Here is an 8,925-nt window from a genome sequence, read left to right on the forward strand (position 1 = left end):
TTAGTAAATCCCCACTTCTTGGAGATCATTTGGCCACCAGGGAACTTGACCTTGGCCCTGTGGAGGGCCTCAATCACATGCTCCTTGTTCTGCAGCTTGGTGAGGTTGGACTTTATGACTTGGCCAATGTGGACTCTGGCCACTGTGCCCTGGGGCTTTCCAAAGGCACCTCGCATACCCGTCTGGAGCCTAGATTGGGGACAGCGTGCCAGTCATGACGTCCACTGGAAAGGGCTGTCTCCAAGGTCCCTTAGGGCAACAGGCTGAATACACTATTGAGGAGGCTGCTGTTTGCAGCCATTGCACACTGGGAAGACAACTCTTAATCACTTTCCTGCTTTGCCATAGTTTCCATTCAAGGGCTGGATTCCCTAACTTTGTATCTGCCTGGGGAGGGGCATGTAGCTGGTGCCATGATTTAAACATTGCACTGGGGGCTTCTGGAGGCAGGTCCTAACCAAGCGCTCCTGGTTTCCCTCTTCTGGACTGTAGCACAGTCAGGCACACGGGACAGGAGCAGAGGGGCAGCGTGGGCAGCTTGGGGCAGTCATTGCAGCTCTGCTCTGGGGACAGTAATGATCTCTGGAGGTCCCCTATGCTTGGATTTCCAAACCAGCCTGTATGTTTAAAGCACCTGGGAAACTTGTCGGATCCAGATTTTTGGCCTCCCTGCCAAGAGAATCTGATTCCGTAGTCTGGGCCTCAGAACTTTTAACGAGACCCTGAGGACGTTCTGCTACATTACCAGTTTTAAGAACCCTCAATCCAGTGCATTCATTGATCTCCAGGAAGCAACCCACCTATACAGGTCTCAGAACCTGTTAGTGGTCTTCTTTCTCTGGAGATCTTTTTTTAGAAAACTACTTCTGGTTACTCATCCTGGTGTTATTCAATCCATAAACTTTCCTGAGCAACTCATTCAACCCCTGAGTACACAGCCAGCTCCGGAGCAGGACACCCATGGGGACTTGAGTCAAAGCAAGAGCTGAGAAGTTTGAGTTGATTTTCTGGGTGAGCCGTGTGAATGCTATTGTCGCATAATGGAGCCCCAGCTCCACAGCCTAGATCAGGATTCTAAAAGCAGCTGATGGAGATGCTGCTGTTTCCACCAGAGCCAGGCCTGTGTTTTTCCTTTGTTAGGTGATGCCCATGGTCCTGCCAAGCAGGCCAGACCCTGGCAAACCAGTGGCCTTCCCCATCTCCCACCAGGACCTCCCTTGCTCTAACACCTCCTTTTCTGGCTCCAAGTCCATTTCTCCAGCCTTGCCTCATTTATCCCCCGACTCCTGAGCACGGCTCCCTTGTTCCAGCATTTGCTGGGCAAACTCCCCTGTCCAGAGCGGAACTTCTCATGATGGTCTTTGCCAACAGCCTGGAACTTGTCAGACGAATGAGTTTTGCATCTTTCTTACCCAGCCTTAGTCAAACCCGCTGAAAGCAGCAACCACTTTAATCTCTCTCCTGTACTTTGTCCTGCTCTTGACCTGCTGGAGCAGATGTTATCAGGAGTGGCCAAAGTTTACCTTGGCTTTACTGCACAACTGTGTGTCCAACTGGCCCAGGAGCCCAGGAACGGAGTTCCAGGGAAGTGAGAACGAGGACCTTCTTAGTCCTTTCTGAGATGCATGATTCTGCCTCACGAGGGTTTTCCTTCTGTACTGCTGACCCTGCTTCCATGGTGGAACAGACCTGGACAGGCCCTACAAAGCAGGGAGGCCAAATTCCATGAGACCAGGTCACCGGGTGGGTCTGCCTTCGTCATCCTCTGGGAAGTAATACATTGCATGATCCTGACAACTGCTGAGAACCTGATATTCTTGGAAGTGCATTACCTTTCAGCAAGTGAGTGGCTCCACCCCACCCCTACTTTCCTTTTCCAAGACCCTTTCACAATCTGTCATTCCCATCCCACCAAGGAACAGGGTGCTGTCTAGGGCCTTAGCACTTAGCCATTCCTAGGGTAGGACAGTCTAGATTGGAAGGTTTGTTTTCTTTTAATCTTACCCTCAGGACTATCATGTACAGTTGTAGAGTCTGTGCACTGCACAACTCGGTGGGATGCCATTTACACAGCCTGAGGTGAATGAGGCAATGCCCCGCTAACCCTAATCCTTCACACTTCCTGTCTCACCCTGACCCCTCCTGATTCACCTATGTCATATGACTCTAAATCAGGGGTTGGCAAACTATGGCCCACAGAGGACTTAGAAGCTTTACTGGGACGATATTTTGGTGTTTTGTCCTGTTTATTTCCTTTTTTTTCTTGGCTGCGCCACGTGGCTTACAGGATCTTGGTTCCCCAACAGGGACTGAATCCAGGGCCATGGCAGTTGAAAGCACCAAGTCCTAACCACTGGACCGCCAGGGGATTCCCCCCTCACCTTTTTTTTTTTAAATTAATTTTTCTTTTTTCCAGAAAGAGCTCGCAGGTGGTAAGCTTTCTAGGTCCAGGGGATTGTCATGGTCACATGAACCTGGGTAGTTGCCTGGGGCCCTGCATTCAGAAAGCCTCACACTTGGTTTAATGCTCTGATATTGTCATCTTAAAATTCTTAACATTTTTAAACAAGGGGACCCACATTTTCATTTTGCACTGTGTCCCACAAACAGTCCAGTCTGGCATTTTGCATGTTCAAGGACATTGTTATTTTGTTCTCACACTTAATGATAGTAAACTGGGCACAGAATTCTAGGCTCAGAATCATTTTCCTTCCGAATTTTGTAGATAGCTCCCACTTTGAGGACGGGCAATCAGATGCCAGTCTATTTGTTGAAACTTCACGTGTAGGTCTCCCTCTGGAAACTTGTAGGATTTTCTCTTTATCCTTAGCCAAGGATTTTTGGCGTCTTTAAGAGGTTGAAACTTCACTGGGTGATGTCTGTGTGTGACTTTTTCCCCCGTTATTGCTTCTCACAACCTGGGGGCACCTCAAAGCAATTCCCTTAAACAAAACAAAACAAAACAAAACAAACAAAAAAACCCCACTATTTTCTATTCCTTATTAAAATAAAAAAATTTTAAAGTCTCTCTTTCTGGAATGTTTATTAGATGGAAGATAGATCCGGGAACTCCAATATTCATACCTCTCATCAGCTTGTTTTTTTCCTATTTCTTATCTCTGTCAGATTCCCTTGACTTTGCCTTCCAGATTACATCTCCAGGCAAGGCTTCTTCTGTCAGCCACCAGTAGTCCTCAATAGTAAGGTCAGGGTGAACCAGCTGACAGCCATGCCAGTAGAAGCTGACTCACCAAAAGCCACATGGGCACTGGCATCGGTAGCATCTGCTCTAACAAGGTACATCTGTGAAATAACTGTACATTTCCCCAGAGTTAAATAAAACAATGTTATCAGGCTTAAATAAAACAATGCTGCAAAGCTTCGAGCACACTATTAGTGTTCCATAAACGTTAGCTCTTATGAAAGATGAATAGTATTTAAACACTGGCTTCTTAACACCAGCTTCTTATGCCACCTCCCTTTTCCAGTTTTCTGATCCCCCCAGGCCAGATGCAATCCCTCTCCCTTTGCAACAATGCAATGTGTTTATCTTACAGTAAGTTAACAAAAGTACACAGAAGAATGATAAGCAGAAATAGAAGGAGCTTATGACCCAGTAGGAGAGGGTGTACACGTTACTCATTGTCCTGAATGTGGCCTGTACTGTTATAACGTTTGTTTGGGCACCTTCTATCATAGAGAAGTGTGTAATCATTCTGAAAATACCTCCGTGCTTCTGCGTCACTCGGGTGCTGGCAGTTTTGTGAGATCTAGATCAAAACTCAGCTCATCAAATGACCTTTGTCCTGTCTTTAGTTTTCTATAAAGATCTTGCCACTCGAACACATGGCAGGGCAAACCTGCACATTATTTATCATATTTGGCAACGTTATGCAGAAGGAAGTCCAAATGAAAAAACTCTAAAGGGAATGAGACTATTTTGGTTCCAACGTCCTGGCTGACCACTCTTTAGCTGTATGACTTTGGGCAAGTCATTTAACCTCTCTGAGTTTCATTTTCCTCCTTGTAAAAATGGAAATACCTTTCAAGTGTACCCGGTTCCATCCTCCACCTTCCCCATATACTTCCACATCTATATATTGTCCTTAGAATGAAATCCAAAATCTTATGCGGTACCCAGAACAGATAGTTAGGATGAGGTAAGGTACTTGTGGCACCTTTATAAAAGTGCTGTGCTTTCCCCATTCTCATCCACAGGACCCCATATTCCTCCACTCCTCTGAGATGACCATCTTTCCATTCCTCAAAATCACCAGGTTCCCAATTGTATATTCTCTGCCAAGCTCATCATGATGTCACCACCACTGAACATTCTCTTAACTCCTCATTTACAGGGAGGGGACCTACTGCTTTTCCAAGAGAGTGGATCTCTTGGGAGCTCCATCCAAGGCCATGATGGTTAGAGCTGCCATGAAAACATAAAAAGCCTGTATTTTAAAATGAACCAACTTATTCTTTGCTGTTCAGACCCTCTCCCAGAAAACAGGCTAGGAAACAGGAAATCCTTGCTTTTATGTGGATTAAAGCCACACATCAGATTAAAAAAGAGCCATTTGGAAGCGTGGTGAGAATGCCAGCTGCTTGAATGCTGAGGGAGGGTCTCTGCATCTTCGGACATCCAGGGCTTTATGTGCGAGTCTTGGTGGTGTCCATTTTGAGCCCTCAGGCCTGATTCCTCTTCCTTGGCTCTCAGCTGTGTCTCTGATAGTGGAGGCTGCTCAATAGGTATGTGTGTGACAGCTGCCTTAATGGCTGGCTGGCTCCTCTCCCCACAAGCCAAAGATGAATGAAGGATGAGCTGGATGTCAGAGCTCCAATTCACAGGTCACAGGACTGTGATTCACAGAACTCCATATTATATTAGTACATAAATTCCATTATTTTAGTAAACAAACCCCTTAGTAGAGCCAGCTTATTATTTCCAGATTCCTTCTTTACCAGGATCAAGAAGTGGAGATATGGAGGGAATGTGTCAGGAGCATTACTTCTTAGGGTTGTTACGGGTTAGTTTAGGGAATTATGAATCGTTTCTATCAGCAATGCATAAGTTTAAAAGCATTCATCCCTCAAGATTTTTGCTGACTTCCAGACTAAAAAGATTTCACTAATCTCATTCTACAGCTGATGCCATGAGGTTCTGGGCAATGCAGAATACTGGGGTACTTTACTATCTGAAGTTGTCGGAACCTTCCTGATTTATGAGAATTTGGCATTTCTTACGAATTTAAGCACTTTGGTTTTGTTGGCTTAGTAGAAATGTACAGCACTATGGCTATTAGATGACAGTGAACCAGCATGGCTCCAACCATACATATGAGAAATATAATTCTAGAGAGGGCAAAGGACTCAGAAATAATGGGCCAACAAAACACTGCAAGCTCTGGAGCCACTGGTGGGCATGGTAAGCAAGGCCTATGAGGCCAGCAAAAGCTAAAGATAGAAAGGTTTAAAACGAAGCTGCTTTAGGGAGATGAGGTAGAAATGGCAGTTTCCAGACGGGATACTGACTGCAAACTATATTTGGTTTTCATCTCAGCTAGTTTTGGGCCAAACTCTCTAAAAGCAGTACAAATACCACACCACATTTCCTGCTTTGGCTAATCCTTGTTGACATTTCTACAGTAAAGTGAACTCTCCACATATTGCTAAGTACAGAAATAAGATGCAATTTTGTCTTTCAGTGATACAAGCCTCTTCCTAGCCAGGTCTCAAGCCTGTACAAGAGAAACACTAGACAACGGTGATCTCAACGTCTGATCCAAGAGTTCCACTTCCAGAAGAGCTGGGGAAGATCCTACTGGGGACCAATAAACCCACCTATAACAACTATAAACTGGACAAGACCAAGAAATAATACTCTGAAAGCACTAGAGAATGATCAAAGGCAAGCAGAGTAAGGAAGGAACTTGATACTTTGAATAGAGAACAGCATTTTCACAGCTCTTAGCCTGAGGGAATGTCACAACCCAGGACCCAGAACTCTGGGAGACAACCAGCAGTCTTTCTGGCTTCAAGAACCAGAGAGTTCAGGGCAAGCAAGGTCACTGCAAAATGACGGGGAGTCCTGGAAGGGGGAGAAGGGAACCTCAGAGAAGGGAACCTCAAAGTCTGGATATAATCTCTGCCCAAAGTCTGGATATAATCTCTGCCCAAATTTCCAGCTGGCTGTAAGGGCCAGACTGCAGCTAAGGATACAGTGACTGAACTGAGATTTCAGCTGCCACCAAGAGACAGCGTTTGTAGCAGTTTGAGTCCAATCAAATGAACTGCCTGATAAACCAAACAAAAACCCAACACTCCTCTGTCAGATGTATTGGGGGTGGGGGTGAGGATGTCAAAGTGTAAATTCCCAGGCCACACCCACAGATCTGCAGCATCAGCATCCCCTGGGGGTAAGGTCTCAACTCTGCACTGTCAAAAGTGACAAAGTAAGAGAGCCGCACGGACATATATACACTACCAAACGTAAAATAGATAGCTAGTGGGAAGCAGCCGCATAGCACAGGGAGATCAGCTCGGTGCTTTGTGACCACCTAGAGGGGTGGGATAGGGAGGGTGGGAGGGAGGGAGATGCAAGAGGGAAGAGATATGGGAACATATGTATATGTATAACTGAGTCACTTCGTTATAAAGCAGAAACTAACACACCATTGTAAAGCAATTATACTCCAATAAAGATGTAAAAAAGAAAAAAAAAAAAAAACAGGAGCTTCAATGACTCGAGCAGAGTTGGAGCCTCGCTGCTGAGAGCTGATGTAGTCCACACCGCATGCTCAGATGTCAGCTGAAACAGGCTGCACTTGAAGAGACGGTGTCTGTCTGCCAAGGAAGATGTGTCAGCTGCCCACATCTTTGATGCTGGCCACGGGAAGCTGAGAAGTCACTTGGAGACACAGAGGAGATACTTCCCTTCTTAAGATCATCACTGAAAACTTTTAGAATATGTCCCGTCACACAGAGACAGGACACCGGTCCTTCGGTAGTCTCCTGCACGTCAGCACAAGGCCTCCCTCTGCCATCTTTTCCTCTCCATATCCCCCGAAGCCCGCCGCCCCACCCCATGGAAAGCAGCATTTTCAAGACTTGAATAGATGTAGGTTAAAGATCTGTTGGAGTTTTTGCAAAGCTGCAGAAATATAGCAAGCTGGTTGGCACAGGAAGGTGAAATACCAATCATTCATGTCTGGCATCTTAGTCTCAACATTGTTTCCGTTGCTGTAACTTCCAATTATAAAAACACTCACAGGTAAAAACTAGGAAATAGCTCATACTGAACACAACAAACAGCAGTAATGTCTGTAATGCACTTAATCCCTCCACCCTGGTCACTGTGACCAATACGTCTAATTTTACCAAGGAGGACATGGGCCCAGTCATTTAGCTTTTCATACCTGTCTTCATAACAAGTGTCCCAAGTCATACAGTGTGACAAACCCGATTTATAACTCTCAGCCCTCACATCTGTTGGCTAAGTCACCCTTCTCTCAAAATGGATTCAATGTTTAATGAGGAAAAAGGCTTGGGTTATTCTAAATTTTCAAACAATTAATAATGGCCACTTCATGGAAACACTCTAAGCCTTAAGTGAGTATACAGAAATTTTTTTAAGGATTAAACTATATGGTTGAATAAAATTCCTTACCCATTTATTTAGTAAACTACTTGATAAGAGTGTTTTTCAATTTTAAATCTGGGAGCTAATCTAATTAAGTAATCCTAAAAGCCAGACTACAGAAAAAAAAGATATTCTAGTTCTAATTTAGTATAATGTTACAAAATTTTTTCTAAAGATTGGTTTTAGAGGAAATAGCAAGAGAAATACAGGAGTGCATATGAGATGGGGAGAGACAGAAATAGAGGTAGAGCTTCATAGATACGGAGATATTCTTTTTTTTTTTTAAATCTCATATTGGTATCTTTTAATTAAAAAAAATTAAAAATCAAAGAAAAATATCTGGCCAGGGCTGGGATGAGACAAACAGGAACACTTCAGAATCCAAGGCAAAGGGAAGGTTGTTTGCCCCTTTAGAGAATTGTAGGGGTGTGAAAAGGGAGAGACAGCTCATGCCCAAAAGTACTTATAAATTACACACCCAACTCCCACCCCCTCAATACAAAAGAGAAGAAAAAGCCCCATCACTTAACACCAAATAGCAACATTATCAATAAACCCTTTCTCTGCTGCCCATCAGGACTTATTTGAAAGAGGAGGCCTGTGAGGAAAGGTGAAAAGAGTAAGGGTTAGAGGGAAGATCTGCACTTAAGTCTGGTTTCCAACTGGGAGATAGATATTCTAATTCAGGTCACCCTTTCAACAAGTTTAAGCAAAAGAGAGCAAATGAAGAGGGCAGTTTCAAGTTGGGACTGTGTTTCTATCTTAGGTCAAACAAAGACCAGTTATAACTTTATAGCTCGATTTTCAACAATATAAATTACTGAGACTTACAGCCTTCCATACACTGAACACCTGTCCCTCTCCCCCCAGTCTGGGTCTACACATCCACACAGAACACCGAGCCAGTAAGCCCCTTCAGTTATTTTCTTACCTATTTCATATGTAAACAAGATTTTTTCTATATTTTATAGGGATTTTATTAAAATATAAAGAATGTGCAAGGATCCAAACTTTATAAAAGCATATACAACAGAACTGTCCTCTTCAAAGCTAATCACTATTAACAAACTCATGTACATGTTTACCCTCCTCAAAATGGCTATATATATGAGTACACGGTAAGTGTATTCTGTATACATATATTTATATGTCTGTGTATGTATATATATATGAAATACTATTCTGAATTTTGGGGGGTTTCCCCTTTGTTTTTCTCCATTAAAGATATTCTGGAAAATTTCCATATTGTCACTTATAGATAGACCTATCTCATACATTCCATTTATTGC

General features: G+C 43.9%; 1 pseudogene; it reads right to left on the reverse strand.

The window, feature by feature from the left end:
• Positions 1–232: 232 nt before the first annotated feature.
• On the reverse strand, positions 233–345 carry LOC132432999 (small nucleolar RNA SNORA70; annotated as a pseudogene).
• Positions 346–8,925: the final 8,580 nt, after the last annotated feature.

Source organism: Delphinus delphis, chromosome 10 (genome assembly GCF_949987515.2).
Source record: "Delphinus delphis chromosome 10, mDelDel1.2, whole genome shotgun sequence".
Classification (NCBI taxonomy): Eukaryota; Metazoa; Chordata; class Mammalia; order Artiodactyla; family Delphinidae; genus Delphinus; species Delphinus delphis.